Source organism: Ochlerotatus camptorhynchus, unplaced genomic scaffold (assembly GCF_037179485.1).
Source record: "Ochlerotatus camptorhynchus isolate MF236.1 unplaced genomic scaffold, CSIRO-AGI_Acam_v1.1 ptg000097l, whole genome shotgun sequence".
NCBI lineage: Eukaryota > Metazoa > Arthropoda > Insecta > Diptera > Culicidae > Ochlerotatus > Ochlerotatus camptorhynchus.
Window position 1 is genome coordinate 990892 of NW_027040587.1, and position 17179 is coordinate 1008070.

Here is a 17179-nt window from a genome sequence, read left to right on the forward strand (position 1 = left end):
GAAGGTGTGTGTGTGTAGAATGTTGCTCCTATTTTGATTTTGGAATTCACTCTTCAGTTGTCAAAATGCCGTCCAAGCAAGAAGAGACTGTTTTGGCCGGATTTGGCATCTTGCCATTACGGTAAAAAGGCCATGGAGTGGTACGCCGCCAACAACGTGCAGGTGGTTCCCAAGGACAAGAACCCTCCCAACACGCCAGAGCTCCGCCCAATTGAGAAATACTGGGCTATTGTCAAGCGGAACCTAAAGAAGACCAAAAAAACTGCTAAGGGCGAGCAGCAGTTCAAGGCAAACTGGCTTTCTGCGGCGAAGAAGGTGGACAAGGTGGCTGTACAAAATCTGATGGCAGGGGTCAAGCGTAAGGCCCAGCAATTCGGATTTGGAAAAGCGGAAGCCTAACTGAATATTTTTCCTGAATTTTATACTAATTGAACTTGAAAAAAAAAATTTAATTTGATTTTTTAAATAAACGATTTCACCGATTTACACGCGTTTTTCCTTCACCAAATTTTGACCGTATCACCCTTTATTCCAAGAGAATTTGGTGTGGAATGTAGAGGAGATTTCGAGGATAATTCCTTGGAAATTTTAGGAGAATAATTAGTGAATACTGAGGAGCGAATCCAATTAAGAATTTTTAGAGAATTTTCCATAGATAATTTATGAAGTATTATGGCACAAATCTCAAGGGACGTTATCTTTTTAGGCCCTTAATTTGTTTTATGATTTTGAACCTAGATAATTTTACAAAACTTTAAGATTTTAAAAATTGTTGTTATTTTATACTTAGTAATAAAGCTATAAATCAACCTTAGTATAACAAATCATTGACTCCTGGAACTTAATTTCTCTTCGTTTTGTGTACTTTAGTCTTCTAATTATTTTGTTCGATCTAGAATCTAGAATGAAAAGAACTATCCTTATATGAGTGAAAAAATTTCCTCGAATTTCGTCTCAACTCGACGAGATCTGAAAATGCCTATATGTGTGCTACTTACTTACTTTTCCAGTAGATGGCTCTAACCATTTGTGAGCATTCAGTTTGTTTTGTTTGCAACTTGTTTCCTTAGAATCTTATTGATTTTCATCCTGATCGGTGACTTGGTTCCACAGATAGCACACATTTGTAAAATACAGTAATGACCTCTTTTCGAAAATCTTTTCTAATATTCTCGTCCGCTTTTTCGGTGGTCTGATAGCACCAAAGTATACCTTAAACATCCATCTTGAAGATGAATGAAAAAGATTTGGGATTATGGTTACGTGAAATTATCGAAAGATAAAAGACTGATGCGTGGATGGGATGCCAAAATCGGGTCATTACTGCTAATTTGGCATCGGTGCATGGAGCTGGTTGCTTGCTTTTTTTTCACCAACCACTTTGCATCATTCTAGCACACCTAGCGCCATCAAAACAATTTTCAATCTTTTCTCCTTTCTTCCTCTCTTCGCTTCGTTTGTTTCGTACCTCAGCGAAGCGCTGACGCTGATGTCAATCAATAAGCAGTCGATTTCGGTCAGTTGACCTTCGCCGAATGCATGTCAGATTCCGCCTTGTCATTCCTACAGTTTTCTAGGCCAACGGCGCGAAAATGCACGAAACGCATATTCAATAGATTGACGCAACGCGTGTGACGTAAGAATGAAGTGAAATGAGTAAGGAGTTGATAATTGACGTTCCCTCATCTGACGGAAAGCGTGTAACGAAAGGCGAGAAAGAAAAATCGCACTTTGCATTTCGTTGCTTGCAAGCGCCTTGTGCCTTGGTTTCGTTTTGTTTTGTTGACTAGAGGCAAACGGAATATGAAAACTATGCGTAAAAAGTGTTATAGGTGAAAGATCCAATACACTGACTCCACAATTATGAATCAATCAGTCTAGCGTGTTAATCGAATGTAAGTGGTTCTTAATTGTAGGTTCAGTGTACTCGTTTCAAAGCTTTGCCTACGATGACTGTAAATATGACTAGTAATTTTCCTCAGTCGTTCTGAGCCAGAACTAGTTTGGATTTCTACTCATAACTACTCATTATTTCTATGGAATTCGCTGCAGCTTCCCTAAGTAGTCTCCGCTTAAAATGCTGTCCATAAAATCATTCTCTGGTTCTGTTTTTAGAATAAAATTTCCTTGGAATTCCTATCACAATTCCTTTAAAATTCATGTCAGAACTCCAACTTGACAGAAAGTTCTTTAAACTAGGGTCAGAATTCCCTTGGAACTGTTATTGAAATTTATTTGGAATTATTCTCAGGTATTATTCTCCCCTGAGCTAATTTGAGATTGACCTCAGAATTTTCTGGTCTTTATCTTACTACCCAAAAGGACGCATTCAGCCCGATAGCCAATTGGCTTATACCCCGTTCACATAACAGCGTATATCACGTGATATACGCTGTCTTGCAATGAGCACTCATACATCTAGTTATCACTGGAAAATTTATGTATGAGTGCTCATTACACGTGATATAGGCTGTAATGTGAACGGGGTAATAAGGTGTTTTGCTGTGACACGTATCAGCAATCTTTGAAGATTTTGCCAAATATTAACTGCATAAATGAGATTCTCTAAAATCCAATCAGGATTCCTAATATTTCTGTCGGGATTTTTCGGAAATCAGTCAAACTTCTGTGGACATTACCAGCGGGTATTCAGGTGATCCTGAATGCAATTTTCAAAAATTGCGGTCAGGATTCTATACAATTTCAGTAAGAGTTCTCTAGAATATTTTTCAGGTATAATTCAAATTCAGCATTTTCAGCATTCTAGTCAGGATTCTTTGTATTTTACATCGGTTTATTTGAAATTTCATTCGTTTTCGGTTTCAAGCAGCCATGGATGTGATAATGGAGCATGTCATAAATCTATATAAATTATGCCGCGGATACACTTGTATGACAAACTATGAACATGAAAATTATTTGTATACTAAATTATGAGGAAATCCAAAAACTTTGCTCACAATTTAATATATAAATAATGCTCATGCTCATAGTTTACCATACAAGTGTATGCACGGCATTAGTTTGTTATATTTTAGATACTGAAATCTCTTCGAAAGAATGAAACATTTATTACTCGCATCATTATAGTGGTAAAAAGGAACCATGCGTGGAAAGTCCGTTCAATATCAGAGCTTAGACGCATCGGCAGGACTCCAAAGGTGACAAATGTGGCTGGTAATTGAATATAAAGGGAGAGATATTTGAATTGAAGTATGTTAGTTGAAGGTTTGTTATTTATTTTTATTATTTTTTCCAACATCATCAGACTCAAGTCCCAATGATGGATTAAAGGGTCAAAATTTGGTCAATATCAACTTGACGTATTTCTTTCAATTTTGCATTTAAAAAACCTGAACACCCCTCATTTTGAAGGTGTGTGTGTGTAGAATGTTGCTCCTATTTTGATTTTGGAATTCACTCTTCAGTTGTCAAAATGCCGTCCAAGCAAGAAGAGCAGCGTATCAAAATTTTGCTCGCGCATCGCGAAAATCCGAGCTACTCGCACGCAAAGTTGGCAAAATCGCTAAAAGTTGCCAAATCAACCGTTACAAATGTAATTAAAGAGTTTGGGGAACGTTTGTCGACAGCCAGGAAGTCTGGATCGGGGGGAAATAGAAAACCGGAAGCCGCTGAGACGACAAAGAGAGTTGCCGGTAGTTTCAAGCGAAACCCTAACCTCTCTCTCCGAGATGCCGCAAATAAGCTGGGTGTAGCGTCTACAACCGTGCATCGAGCCAAAAAACGAGCCGGACTATCGACTTACAAGAAGGTAGTGACTCCAAATCGCGATGATAAACAAAATACGACGGCCAAAGCGCGATCCCGGAGGCTGTACACGACGATGCTGACGAAGTTTGACTGCGCGGTAATCGACGACGAAACCTACGTCAAAGCCGACTACAAGCAGCTTCCGGGACAGGAGTTTTATACGGCAAAAGGAAGGGGAAAGGTAGCAGATGTTTTCAAGCACATGAAACTGTCAAAGTTCGCAAAGAAATATCTGGTTTGGCAAGCCATCTGTACCTGTGGCTTGAAAAGCAGCATTTTCATAGCTTCCGGGACTGTCAACCAAGAAATTTACGTGAAAGAGTGTTTGAATAAACGTCTGCTGCCTTTCCTGAAGAAACACGGTTGTTCCGTACTGTTTTGGCCGGATTTGGCATCTTGCCATTACGGTAAAAATGCCATGGAGTGGTACGCCGCCAACAACGTGCAGGTGGTTCCCAAGGACAAGAACCCTCCCAACACGCCAGAGCTCCGCCCAATTGAGAAATACTGGGCTATTGTCAAGCGGAACCTAAAGAAGACCAAAAAAAAAAAACTGCTAAGGGCGAGCAGCAGTTCAAGGCAAACTGGCTTTCTGCGGCGAAGAAGGTGGACAAGGTGGCTGTACAAAATATGATGGCAGGGGTCAAGCGTAAGGCCCGGCAATTCGGATTTGGAAAAGCGGAAGCCTAACTGAATATTTTTCCTGAATTTTATACTAATTGAACTTGAAAAAGAAATTTAATTTGATTTTTTAAATAAACGATTTCACCGATTTACACGCGTTTTCCCTTGACCAAATTTTGACCGTATCACCCTTTAACTTAAAATTAACAGTGAAGGTCACTAATTTAAAAAAAACATCAATCAAACACTGATACGCATAATCATACACAGTTCACATAGCCAGAAAAAATGAAGAGAAACGTCTCCGTAGCATCTGTCGTGGCAGGTCTTCTTCTTCTTCTTATTCACATTTCAAGCTTACTGCTTAGTGCATATTAGCTTATTGCGTGCTCTCAACTTAGTGTTCTAAATCCACTTCCACAGTTATTAATTGAGAGCTTTCGATGCCAATACCAATGCATGAATTTGTATATTGTGTGGCAAGCACAATGATACTCTATGACCAGGGAAGTCCAACCCGAAAGATTCCCTCAACCGGACCGGGAATCGAACCCGCCGCCTCCGGCTTGGTAATACCGTGCCTTTACTGAATCATATAACGAAGAGACTTGATTGTCCGTTCCTTCGAGGACATTGAATCGATAAGGAACTTAGTTAGGATTCTCCGGATCTCATTCGAGGTACAGTCCGTTCAGCGTGTTAATAAAATGGAAGTGTGCCGTAATTGTGGGGGCTGTACTTGAAATCGCACTTGAAATTTCCAGTGTGATAATTTGTATTTTTCCGGAAACTCTGTCTGGATTCTCTGGAGATTTTTCGAAATACCTGTGCGAAATCCTAGATGTAGAATCCAGAATGGGATCGAAATAACTAGGACAACCGAGGCAGAAATCCATTCTGAACCTGGTATTGGGCGCTGATCGGTTGTGGAAACCTATTTAGCTCCCGCGATAGAGATGCTCTAATGATGGTGAAGATGGTGGATTTTGGAATTTTTACTGGTGGTACTTACCTGAGTACATGATGGGCGACGACTCGTTCAATTCAAATCTGCGCCGAACGAAGTAACCGTCTCCATTGGTCTCGGTCCTGAGCCAATCGCTTCCAGTCGCCTTGGACGTTCAAGGACCTAATGTCCTCCTCAACTGCACAAAGCCAACGCGTGCGTGGCCTACCCCGAAGCCGACATCCTCTTCCGGGTTCCCTGCTGAATATTGTCTTCGCTTGACGCTCTTCCAGCATTCGTGCCACATGCCCAGCCCACAGTAGCCTGCCGTGTTTTATAAGCTTCACAATATCCATGCCGTTATATACTTGGTACAACTCGTGATTTATGCGACGCCGCCAGATGCCGTTTTCCAGTTTACCGCCGAGTATTGTTCGCAGCACTTTACGCTCGAAAACACCGAAAGCTCTCCGATCGGCCTCTTTCAATGCCCACGATTCGTGGCCATAAAGGGCTACCGGCAGAATCAACGTCTTGTACAGCGCGAATTTTGTTTTCGTACGCAACTTGCGGGACTTCAGCTGGCTACGCAACCCGTAGAAAGCCCTGTTCGCGGCTGCAATACGCCTTTTCACCTCGCGGGTAACATCATTATCGCACATCACTAAAGTACCAAGATAAACGAATTCGTCCACAACTTCAAATTTTTCGCCATTTAGCACCACTTCACTACCAACACCACTATTGCTCCCACGCTTTCTACCGGCGACCATGTACTTCGTTTTGGTAGAATTTATCGTGAGACCAATCCTCGCTGTCTCCCTCTTAAAAGGCGCGAACGTCTCTTCCACTGCTCTACGGTCTATTCTGATGATGTCGAAGTCGTCCGCAAAACCAAGGAGCATGTGCGACTTTGTGATGATGGTACCGTTCCTCTGCACGCCAGCTCTCCTAATCGCTCCTTCGAGGGCGATGTTGAATAGCAAGTTCGAAAGAGCATCTCCCTGTTTCAACCCAATCTAAGGTCACGAACGAGGCCGAAATCTCGTCTGCAACCCGTACACATGATTTCGAACCATCCAGCGTTGCACGAATCAGCCTAATTAGTTTCGTCGGAAAACCGTGTTCTTGCATTATCGGACATAGCTCGTTTCTCTTTACTGAATCGTACGCTGCCTTGAAATCTATGAACAGATGATGAGTCTGCAAGTTGTATTCTCGGAACTTCTCAAGGGTTTGACGCAGGGTAAACATTTGATCCGTCGTTGATCGACCCTCACGAAAACCAGCCTGGTATTCGCCGACGAAGGATTCCTCAAGCGGTCTCAATCTGTTGAACAGAATACGTGATAATATTTTGCACGCCGAATTCAGAAGCGTGATTCCTCTGTAATTGGCGCACTCCAGTCTGTGTCCCTTTTTGTAGAGGGGACAAACGAGACCATCCAACCAACTAGCGGGCAATTCTTCCTCCTACCATATCTTGAGCAGTATACGGTGGATCATCTGGTGCAGCTACTCACTTCCGTGTTTGAGAAGTTCGGCCGGAAGCTCATCCTTCCCCGCAGCCTTACTGTTTTTCAGCTCTCGTATCGCCTTTTTCACCTCTTCTAGCGTTGGTGGTTCCACAGTTTGACCATCGTCGTCAATGTGTGTTCTGTTTGTAGATGCTCTCTTGTTCTCTCCGTTCAGCAACGTCTCGAAGTACTCCTTCCACCTGGCAGCCACCATCGTTTTATCTGTCAGCAGATTACCTTCACGGTCATAGCACATGGCGGGAGACGGCGCTGTCTTACTCCTCACGCCATTGACAGTTGCGTAAAACCTTCGCATATCATTCTGATCCATACTTTCTTGGGCCTAAGCAATAACGCGTTCCTCGTACTGCCTTTTTTTTTTCCTGCGATGGGTTCGTTTCTCGGCTGACCTTGCTACCCTGTACCGCTCTCTGTTCTGACGGGTACCAGACACCAACATCCGGCTTCTGGCGACGTTCTTCTCCTCTGTCACTCGCTGGCACTCCTCGTCAAACCACCCGTTCCGGGGGCGCCTCTGAGCTGTACCTATCACCTCTCGTGCTGTTGTGCTCACCGCTCCGTGGACAGCTTCTTACAGAATGTTGAGATTCTCGTTCACGTTGATTTCCGCTATCCGCTCATTCAGCTTCTGGTGGTACTCTGCAGCAACACCATCTACTGTCAAACGCTGGATGTTGAAACGCATCTATCTCCGGTTTCTCGAACTCGTAACGGTCGATAGACGCGCTCGAATTTTCGCGACAACGAGGTAGTGATCCGAGTCGATATTAGGACCCCTGAAGGTCCTGACATCTACGACATCCGAGAAATGCCGACCATCCACCAACACGTGGTCGATCTGGGAGCAAGTTTCGCTATTAGAATGTCTCCAGGTGTGCTTTCGGATATTCTTGCGTGCAAAGTGGGTGCTACTGATGGCCATATCACGAGCAGCAGCGAAGTTTATCAGCTTCAGGCCATTATCATTCGTTGCAAAGTGAAGGCTCTCTGTTCCAATGATTGGGCGAAAGAATGCCTCTCTTCCGACCTGCGCGTTTGCATCTCCGATGACCATCTTCACGTCGTGTTTAGAGCACTCATCATAGGTTTTATCCAGGCTTTCATAAAACGCGTCCTTCACGTCATCGGATTTATCGTTAGTCGGTGCGTAGATGTTGATCAGGCTGTAATTGAAGAATTTGCCACGAATCCTCAAAACGCAGATGCGCTCGCTAACCGATTTCCACCGCATAACCCGCTTCATCTGTTTCCCAATCACTACGAAACCAACTCCGTGTTCTGCTCTATCGCCACCGCTGTAGTAGATATGGTATTTGAACGATGTGTTGGCGATAGGATCTACCCCCCTGAATTCACGTTCTCCAGATCTAAGCCACCGTACTTCTTGAATAGTAGCCACACTCACATTCACCTTTTGCAGTTCACGGGCCAGAAGGCCCACTCGTCCAGGTTCATTTAACGTTCTGACATTCCAAGAACCGAGTTTCCATTCATTGTCCTTATTTCGTTGCCGTTGGGTCAGTTGCCGAAAATTCCGTTCGTTTTTTCTTCTTCTTACTTCATTTTTCTGAGTTCTTTTATAATTCAGTATGCTACCGTACCAGGGTCGCGATACCTACATGGGGCTGCCATCTCGGATTTAGCTGACACAATACAGCATTTCTTTTTCAGCCGCTGGATGCCAGACAGACGCTGTTTGAGCCGCACCTCCTGGTGGACAGACGCTCGGCGATTCGCACCTCCTTAGCCTTGCTATCATCACGATATGGATTAATCGTGATGACATTGCCCACACCCCGCTACCAGCACATATATGGGCATATACTGGCTGTCATCATCCGACACGTGGAAGCGTGAGGTAGAAGTTTGTGAAGACCAGAGCTATGTTGGACGCTCTTTCCCCTGTGATCCTCACCATTTTGGGGCATACTGGTGGTAGAATAACGATAAACGTGTTATCAAAATCGAAACCGCTTTCAAGGATCAATTGTAAAATATAACGAAATATGCTTGACTACCGTGCGTGAACGAAATCTGTACAGCTAAACAATGCTTCAAAATCTGCACACCTCAGTCGGTCTTTCAACTTCAATTGGATTACTTTTTTATGACTGAGCAAAGTTGTTATGCAAGGTTTTTCTTCAAATGAACTATACGTACTACAAAATACGTCTAATTTGAGTTCAAATGGAGAGGTTGCTGAAGAAAAAGAAGCTGCCGACACCTGAGTCACCTGAGATGGAGCGTTGTTATAACGTTTTCAACTTGTTTTGGACTACTCTTTCGATAGGAATGGATAGAATAGCAAGCAGCTGATAAGTGTAAACAAACAAACAAACAAACACGTAATATGAATGCGTGACTCCGAGAAAATGCTAATTGAAATTTTGACACTGCTTAGATTGACGAGAATACGTAAATTCCCCTGTAACATTAAACCTGTTACTTGACGTTTGATGCACTGTAGCATACATAAAGTAGCAATTTCAGGAGAAATGGATTCCTGATTTGCGAGATTTGTATAATTGAAAATTCGAATGGGAACTGCATGTATACCCTTATATGGCGACCATTAATGGACTCTAAAGGGTGTCCACGATGAAATTGCCACACTATGAAATTGCTCTAACTTTTTAACCGTTGCGTAGAATTTAATGAAAATTTGGGTGGATTTAGTTCATAGTGCATTATTTACATCCTGCAAGTTTTAAAGTCCTGTGATCAAAACTCGCGGAAATGGAGTCGAAAGAACAGCTCGTGCGTGATAAAATCTTGCGCATTCATCACGAGAACAAGGATCTCTCGCATCGTTCCATCGCTAAAACGTTAGGAATCGCGAATTCCACCGTGTCGCGAGTGATTAAGCGGTTCGAGGAACGGTTGACCACCGATCGGAAGCCCAGAAGTGAAGGAAAAAGTATTCCGTACAACACCAAAAATCACAACCGCGTAGTTGGGGCCTTCAACCGAAATCCGAACGCCTCCGTTAGGGATGTGGCTAAGAAGCTGCACCTAAGCCGAAGTTTTGTCCAGAAGGCCAAAACTAAGGCTGGGCTTCGAACGTTCAAGGTACAAAAGGCCCCTAATCGCGACGAGAAGCAGAACAAGTCCGCCAAAACCCGTGCCAGGAAGTTGTACCTCAACATGCTGACGAAAGTTGAATGCTGCATCATGGATGACGAAACATATGTGAAGGCCGACTTCAAACAGATCCCCGGCAACCTGTTTTTCACGGCCAAGGATAAGTTCAGCGTTCCGGAGCATATCCGCACTCAGAAGATGTCCAAATTTGCGAAGAAATTCCTGGTTTGGCAAGCCATCTGCACGTGCGGGAAGCGGAGTGCACCTTTCGTGACCCAGGACACGATGAACGGACAGGTGTACATAAAAGAGTGCCTCCAGAAGCGGCTGCTTCCTCTCCTGAAGGCCCACAACGTCCCAACAATCTTCTGGCCGGATTTGGCCTCATGCCACTACGCCAAGGACGTGCTGAAGTGGTATGCGGACAATAAGGTCAATTTCGTGCCGAAAATGTTCAACCCTCCCAACACTCCGGAGCTCCGCCCCATCGAGAAGTACTGGGCGATTATGAAGCAGCACCTTCTTAAACGACCTAAGGTAGTGAAGACAGTCGAGGAACTGAAGAAAGTATGGGTTTACATGCAAAAAACGGTTGATTCACAGGTTGTGCAGAATCTTATGGCCGGGGTTAAGGCCAAGGTGCGGGCATTTGCGTATGGACTGTAAATAAAATACGAGTAAAATGGTAAAATGAAGTTTAATAGTTATTTCTCAATCCCTGAAAATTTGATGGCAATCGGATGAAAACTCGAATTTTGCGAATCAATTTTGTGTGTGGCAATTTCATCGTGGACACCCTTTACAAGCAATCACCTTAAGTGACCTAATAAAAATCCATCAGTAAATTCTGGGGTTTTAAAAACAAAAGAGGTGGCTTAAAAGGTGATATAAATATATTTTTTAAGTATCTTGAAAACAATACACTCCACAGTTCGCGGGCCTCCCTTAGCTCAGTCGCTAAAGGCACACAGCTATAAAGCAAGACCATTCTAGAGGTGACAGGGTTCGATTTCCAGGTCAGACTAGGAATTTTTCGGGTTTGAACATTTCTCGACTTCCTTGGAGTATGATTGTACTTGCCATTTAATCTACTAATGCAAAAATGGTACAAGAATCGAAAGCTCTCAATAAGTAACTGTGAAAGTGCATCTAGAACACTAAGTTGAGAGCACGCAATAAACTAATATGCGATAAGCAATAATCTTGAAATGCAAAGAAGATGAAGACACTTAAGGATCCCTTCCAGTTTACCAACACGCTGGACTGACTGATTCATAATTATTATTAGCTGATCCATAATTGTGAGATGAGAGACATCGAATACAATTAATCAAAACATTTTCATAAAGATGTATGGTTCGGACTCATTTGGTAGAAATAAAATTTATGTTCTAAATGCTTCCTCTACATACAGCCCAAGTAACCAAAATTTCCGCATTCAACGATTAAAATCATTTCCAAGTTCCATAAAGTTCAAATAAAGTTCCGACAGAACTGTCAAGCCACATGAAGCAATTCGCACAAGTTTTTATTAGTAACAAAATTTAATGTACGTAAATATGAAATGATCAGTGGCCCGAATAAATTTTTATTAATTTATTTTCTAAAAGTTCCGTTTAAGTTCCGCCAGAAGCTGCTTAGAATGCTCTTCAATTATCGTACCGGAACTTTCAAGTTCTTATAACGACTTAAAAATGAGACTGCTTAGAATTTTATAGACCACCTACAACCAAGCTGCTTAAGCCATAAATAGCCTTTTAACAGAACTTTTGATTACTTGGGAGTATTCAGATCTCCTAAATCGGTACAATTTTACCGGCGTTTTGAACAACTGAAAAAGACGGTAAAAAATTCAATTGACCATTACACGTAAGAAATCAATAAAATATGCAATTTTGTAAATTATCATTAAATGTAGATAACTGAAAAAAATCTGTACAGCTTTGGAGTAAATTTGATAATTTTTTAATTTTTAACTGATTTTTAAACTTTTACCCAACATTCCGTAGTTAAAAAATTACCGAACAGTGAGCCTGAGTATGTGTTTAGATTTGCTACTTTATATATTTTTCCTTCAAATAACATAGGCAAAATTTCCGTTTTTTGCTGAATATTAACCTGAACCGGGAAATATTTTAGATTATAACAGGGAGAACTGGGAATTTCAAAATGAAAATTAATTGGCCACCGTGAGAATTCACCTGCAATTCTCCTCGGCATTTCTTAAGAATACATTCCAGAATTCACTACAAGTTCTCTTCAGAATACTATCGGAATTATCCCTCATCTAAATTCTCTTAAAAAATCATATTAAGGCACATTAGAAGGCTCAATTGTAGTCGCATTGCGGAGCCGCGATAACCACACGATTTTTTTCAAACTGTCATATGAATTAGGTAGTTTTTTAAAATCAAAGTGTATGTTTCAAAATATCGTATTTCATGTTCTTTTTTGTGTATCGTTCATTGTGAGAAACCCATAAAAGTGGAAGTAACTCTCTCACACAATGCTAGTGCCATCTGCCCGCCAGAACACGACGACCCGCATCCCACTGGAACTAGGAAACATTGTCTACTTATGTAGTCAGTCGGATCTCGCCTCCGGAATGCAGATGAGGTCATTTCACTGCCATTAACTAACAGCGCCCCACCACAATTTACCATTCTTCAAATTCCTAACCAAATTAGTTTCTGCACATTATGTGTATGGATATGAATGTATATGCAATACAGCATGATGCAATCGCGGACAATCCTTGGTGCGCAACCTTTTCTGTGTGTCGAATACGAGACGCGTTGGGAACATCTTCGGTTTACTCCCCGAATAGGGATAGGTCGGGACCCACCAGCCAGTCAGTCGAGTTCAGTCAGCGCAAATTTCGCTTTCCGGACCATTAGTTTTTCGCTGCATCGTTGCTGCCACTGCTGCTCATTTGGTTAATATGGCTTTCTAATACCTACTGCCAACCGAAAAGTTGAATATCGTCGAGAAGACAGCACGAGTGGTTGTGTTTATTAAAGCATTACGTCGCGCCACATATTTTTTTTTAGTGAGCGGTTTTCGTTTTCTTATGCTGCTACACTTACTTATGGTTTGTGGCTGCTTCCCTCTATCTTTCTCCCTGATTGTATACACGTTCTGGTTAGAATTTGCCATTATAGCAACATGTAGTCAAAATTTGTCCCGTCGACGGGTCGGGTGCGCTGTTCTGGTTTTGGATTCGAAGAAGTGGTATGCTGTGTTCTCATCGGGTTATATGGTGTCATTCGAAACTCCTGCGCTCTGCTAGAGGACGCCAGTGGACGATGATTTAATTCTGCCCTTGTCGTGTTAGCTGACATTAATGAATTAGGTTTTGAGAATTTTCCATTAACTGCAGATGTTCGGATGGTTCACTGTTTTATATTAAGACATTTGAGCCATCATTTTCAATTGAATCCAATAAAATTTGAGTTTTGCCTATTATAGTATTGAGCAACTCAACTTCTCTCAGAGTAATGTTCCGTCAACAAATTACGAAGCGAGTTCCGCAAACAACTTCAGCTTAAAGCAAATACTTTTGAGATCAGCATACTTGTGCGGTCACGGTCCAAAGGCTAATCCAGTGGCTCGTCGTTCAGTTACGCTTTGTACAAAAAACAATCTGTCCAAACAAATACTCATCCACCTTTTTCGAAAATTGTGTTTTGATTGCACCTTCTCTTTTGTTGGTGTTGTTTGGCTATTGGTGACTTAACCGCCACTAATTTCGCTATTACCCATGCGGAAATGGTTGCCGAAATTGGGTGTTTAAATACTCACCCGAAAAGCATCAATCAAGTAAACAAAAAAGCAGTTTTCATTGTGAAACATGATTTATGCACTGCATCTCTGATCGCCGATGAGGAGAAATTGAGTAGAACGTGTTAGCTGACGAGATGGGCAAACCGCAACAGGACAGGTGCTAATTGAGATGTTGCAGGTCTCTGCTAGACTGAACCAGCTTGAAGTGGCAGTTTTCCCAATTTCAGTGTTGATTCAGTGGAACGGGAAATCAGGCCAAAGGGAGCTCCCAACAGCCGATACAAGTACCGATGTGTAAAAGAAAGTGTTTGTGAAATCCGAAACTCACTCTCTCTTTCTCGCCGCCCTAGAGGTACCGACTTACAGTACTTGTATACACCTTTTTGTTTACCGAAGTGTTTAATGCGCTGCCCTTCGTGGCCTCAAAAAAAATCTGTCGGGGAGATGTGATGTTGCGCAAAAAAAAAACAAGACAGAAGAATAATCGTAAATTGAAACATGAATAACTTCATTTATAAACATACACGTCCTGAGTATTCCCTATTCGAAAAACGAAAATCAGTTTCCCACCGAAACGACCGGCCAACTGATCGAGAAGCAAAGAGCACGGGGGTGACAATGCGGCTGCTGGGAACCGCAACGACGTTTTACCATCTTCCTGGATGTTGTGGATTATGGTGTGTGTGTTGTGCGTTGACATATTTCTGTTTTCTTTTTTTTTCTGACGTGCCACTGCAGTGGCATAAAACAGGGAACCCTTTCATTTTAAGCTAAACAGATCCCGCAAAAACCGCAAAGAAGCGGCACAAGTCCTTCCCTGGATAGCTTATGATGAGCTTCTGCGATTTCGCGCACGCGGTAGAATGGGTTTAGTGGTGAATTTTTGCTTTTTTTGGTTTTTTGCTGAATGATTTTTTTCCACTTCCTGGAAGCTGGCTGGAATGTGGTGGCGTCTCATGTTCGGTGAGTTTGAATTGGAAAGGACGGTGCTTGTAATATTGGCTGGCTGGGCGGCAGAAACTGAATGAAATTTGATTGGATTTTAAACAATACAAAGTTTACAAGTGGGCAATAAGTTCACGTGAAAAATGATAGGTCATCTCAATGGAATTCTCCAGTGGACTATGATTGTCATGTTCCAATTATTCAAGGTAATTTCAGACTGTAAATTGATCATGGAAATTCACTTTAAATTCCAGAGTTAAGTTAAGTTAAGTTTTCTTTATTAGGAAGGCTTTCAGCCTGAGGCTGGTTCGCCTCCGGATAAAATTCCAGACAGGATTCTGGACTTCTTTCGGCAACATATTGGAGGCGCAATTTCAAAAAACCGAAATCGACCGCGTTACGAAAAGTGGTCAGGTTTTGACCACTTATAACTTTGTCAATAGTGGATGGATTTTTGTTCTAAACAAGCCAATCGATTGGAAATTTTTCTACGAATCTGCTATAATGAAGCCTTTATCAATTTTTAAATTAAACAAATGTCAAACTGTGGCAATGGTGATCAGAATGATAACCGATTGCCTGCAAAAAGCGCCTTCCCTAACACAGATTTCAAAATCGAACTCCATCCGGCCTCGCCTTTTTTTTTATTCAGGGGGGAATCTGCTCCCAGACACCTGAGAAGATAATTCAGGGTGTGGGGATGGAAAAAGTAGCACTCCCGACCCACTAAACCGTACCCTGTGCTCTAGGCCCTTGCCCTCCCCGAAACCGCCCGAAAGCATTACGTCATGGGAGGGGGCCGGTTGCGCTATGGCGCATCACTAAGTGTTGTGTCGGACGTGACACTCGCTACTGCACAGTGAGCAGCTGTGCAGGGCCTTCCTCTTGTTGGTCGCTGTTAGTTGTTCGCCTGAGTTCTAGAGCAGACGTGATAGCCAGCCAACTGTCCAGGGCCAAACAGGACAGATGTGACCGCTTACCAGCTACGTGTGCTAAGCACTCTAAGAACCCGGTGTCACTCCTGCCTTTGCACAACGAGGGTTTGTGCAGGGCTTATCAACCTCCTGGGACGAGCTGGATGGGGTTCCAGCGTCCTTACTCTGCGGTAGTTCGTTTAGCTGCAATATCTCTCCCTTGGGTTCGATAATTAACGTTTCCAGGGCACACCACGAGGAGGCGAACTACTTCATGCCCCTTCCGGCCTCGCCTAACGGTGCTTATTCAACCACCGTGTATGGTGGTGTCTGGTCGGTCGTCATCAGCAGCAGTGCTTTTGGCGCGTGGCATTGAACAATGTTCTCCAGTACACTACGAAAGGCTGCCGCAAGCAGTGGGCCACAGCACACATGAGCGCAGTGTTGCCATATTTTTTCTAATATCAATCTATATTTTATTTGTAAAACATCTTTTTAATCTATATCTGGCTGACATCTTAAGTTTATTCCAAGTTCAGAAAAAGTTTGCTCAATGTTTAGAGTTTTGGAAAATGAAATTTGTTTTCTAAATAATTCATCGAAGATCTCGAAACTCTAGAATTGCCTTTTTTTATTATCTATTGAATAAACCAAACATTTCGTGCGTTTTGTAAACGAAAATGCGTAATTTTGTCATCAGAAAACGAGGCGTTTCGGTGATGTAAAAAGTGGTTTCCCTAACACAGTCGCCGAATATTGATACAGGGCACGCAATCCTGCGTCATATCTACGGTCGTGTATTGGATGAAACCTCTTACTTTTTTTGTAGTTAAGTTAACTCAGTTAACAGTTACTATAATAGTACATTTTTCACGAAGTGAATATGGCAGGGCTGCAGGGTACCTGTAAAAACCTAAAAACCTGGAAAATCAAAGAATATCAGGGAATTAATCTTTGGACCTGGAAAATCTGGGAATCTTAGGGAATTTCATTTAAATTCAGGAAAATGTTTCGTTATCACAGAAATTTATTAATAAGTATGACTGATTTCGCTAGTTTCAAATATGTTAATTACTCGGTGTAGTATGAGAATGGTTGTTCATTTAAAATGTTAAATAGATTTGCGAACTTGTGGTTGCTCAATGCTCGATGTTGCATTTTTGTGAATTGAGCAAAAAATACTGAAATAAAAGGGTATTTCGATGATTTTGGGCCTAACATAAATTCAGCTTCCACTGGGCTTTGGTACATTCCTGAGTACAACTGAGATCCTGTGGGTTGATAAAAATCCATTTCCGTAGCGGCTAGACGGTGTTAGTTGTTGCATATTTTAATCTCTAAATGAGTATGTGCGTCTCGTAGGCGCGATACACAAATTACGTAAAACAAAAAATTCGGATTTTGGACCCCCTACCCCCTGTATCACAATAAGTAACGTTTGACAAGACTCCCCCGTTTTAGATGTATTATTTCATTGGATGATCTGTTACGTAACATTCATCATTAGTAATGTACCAATATGTAAGGCAAGCTCGATCCCACCCCTCATAGGCTACGTAATTTGTGCACGAAGACTT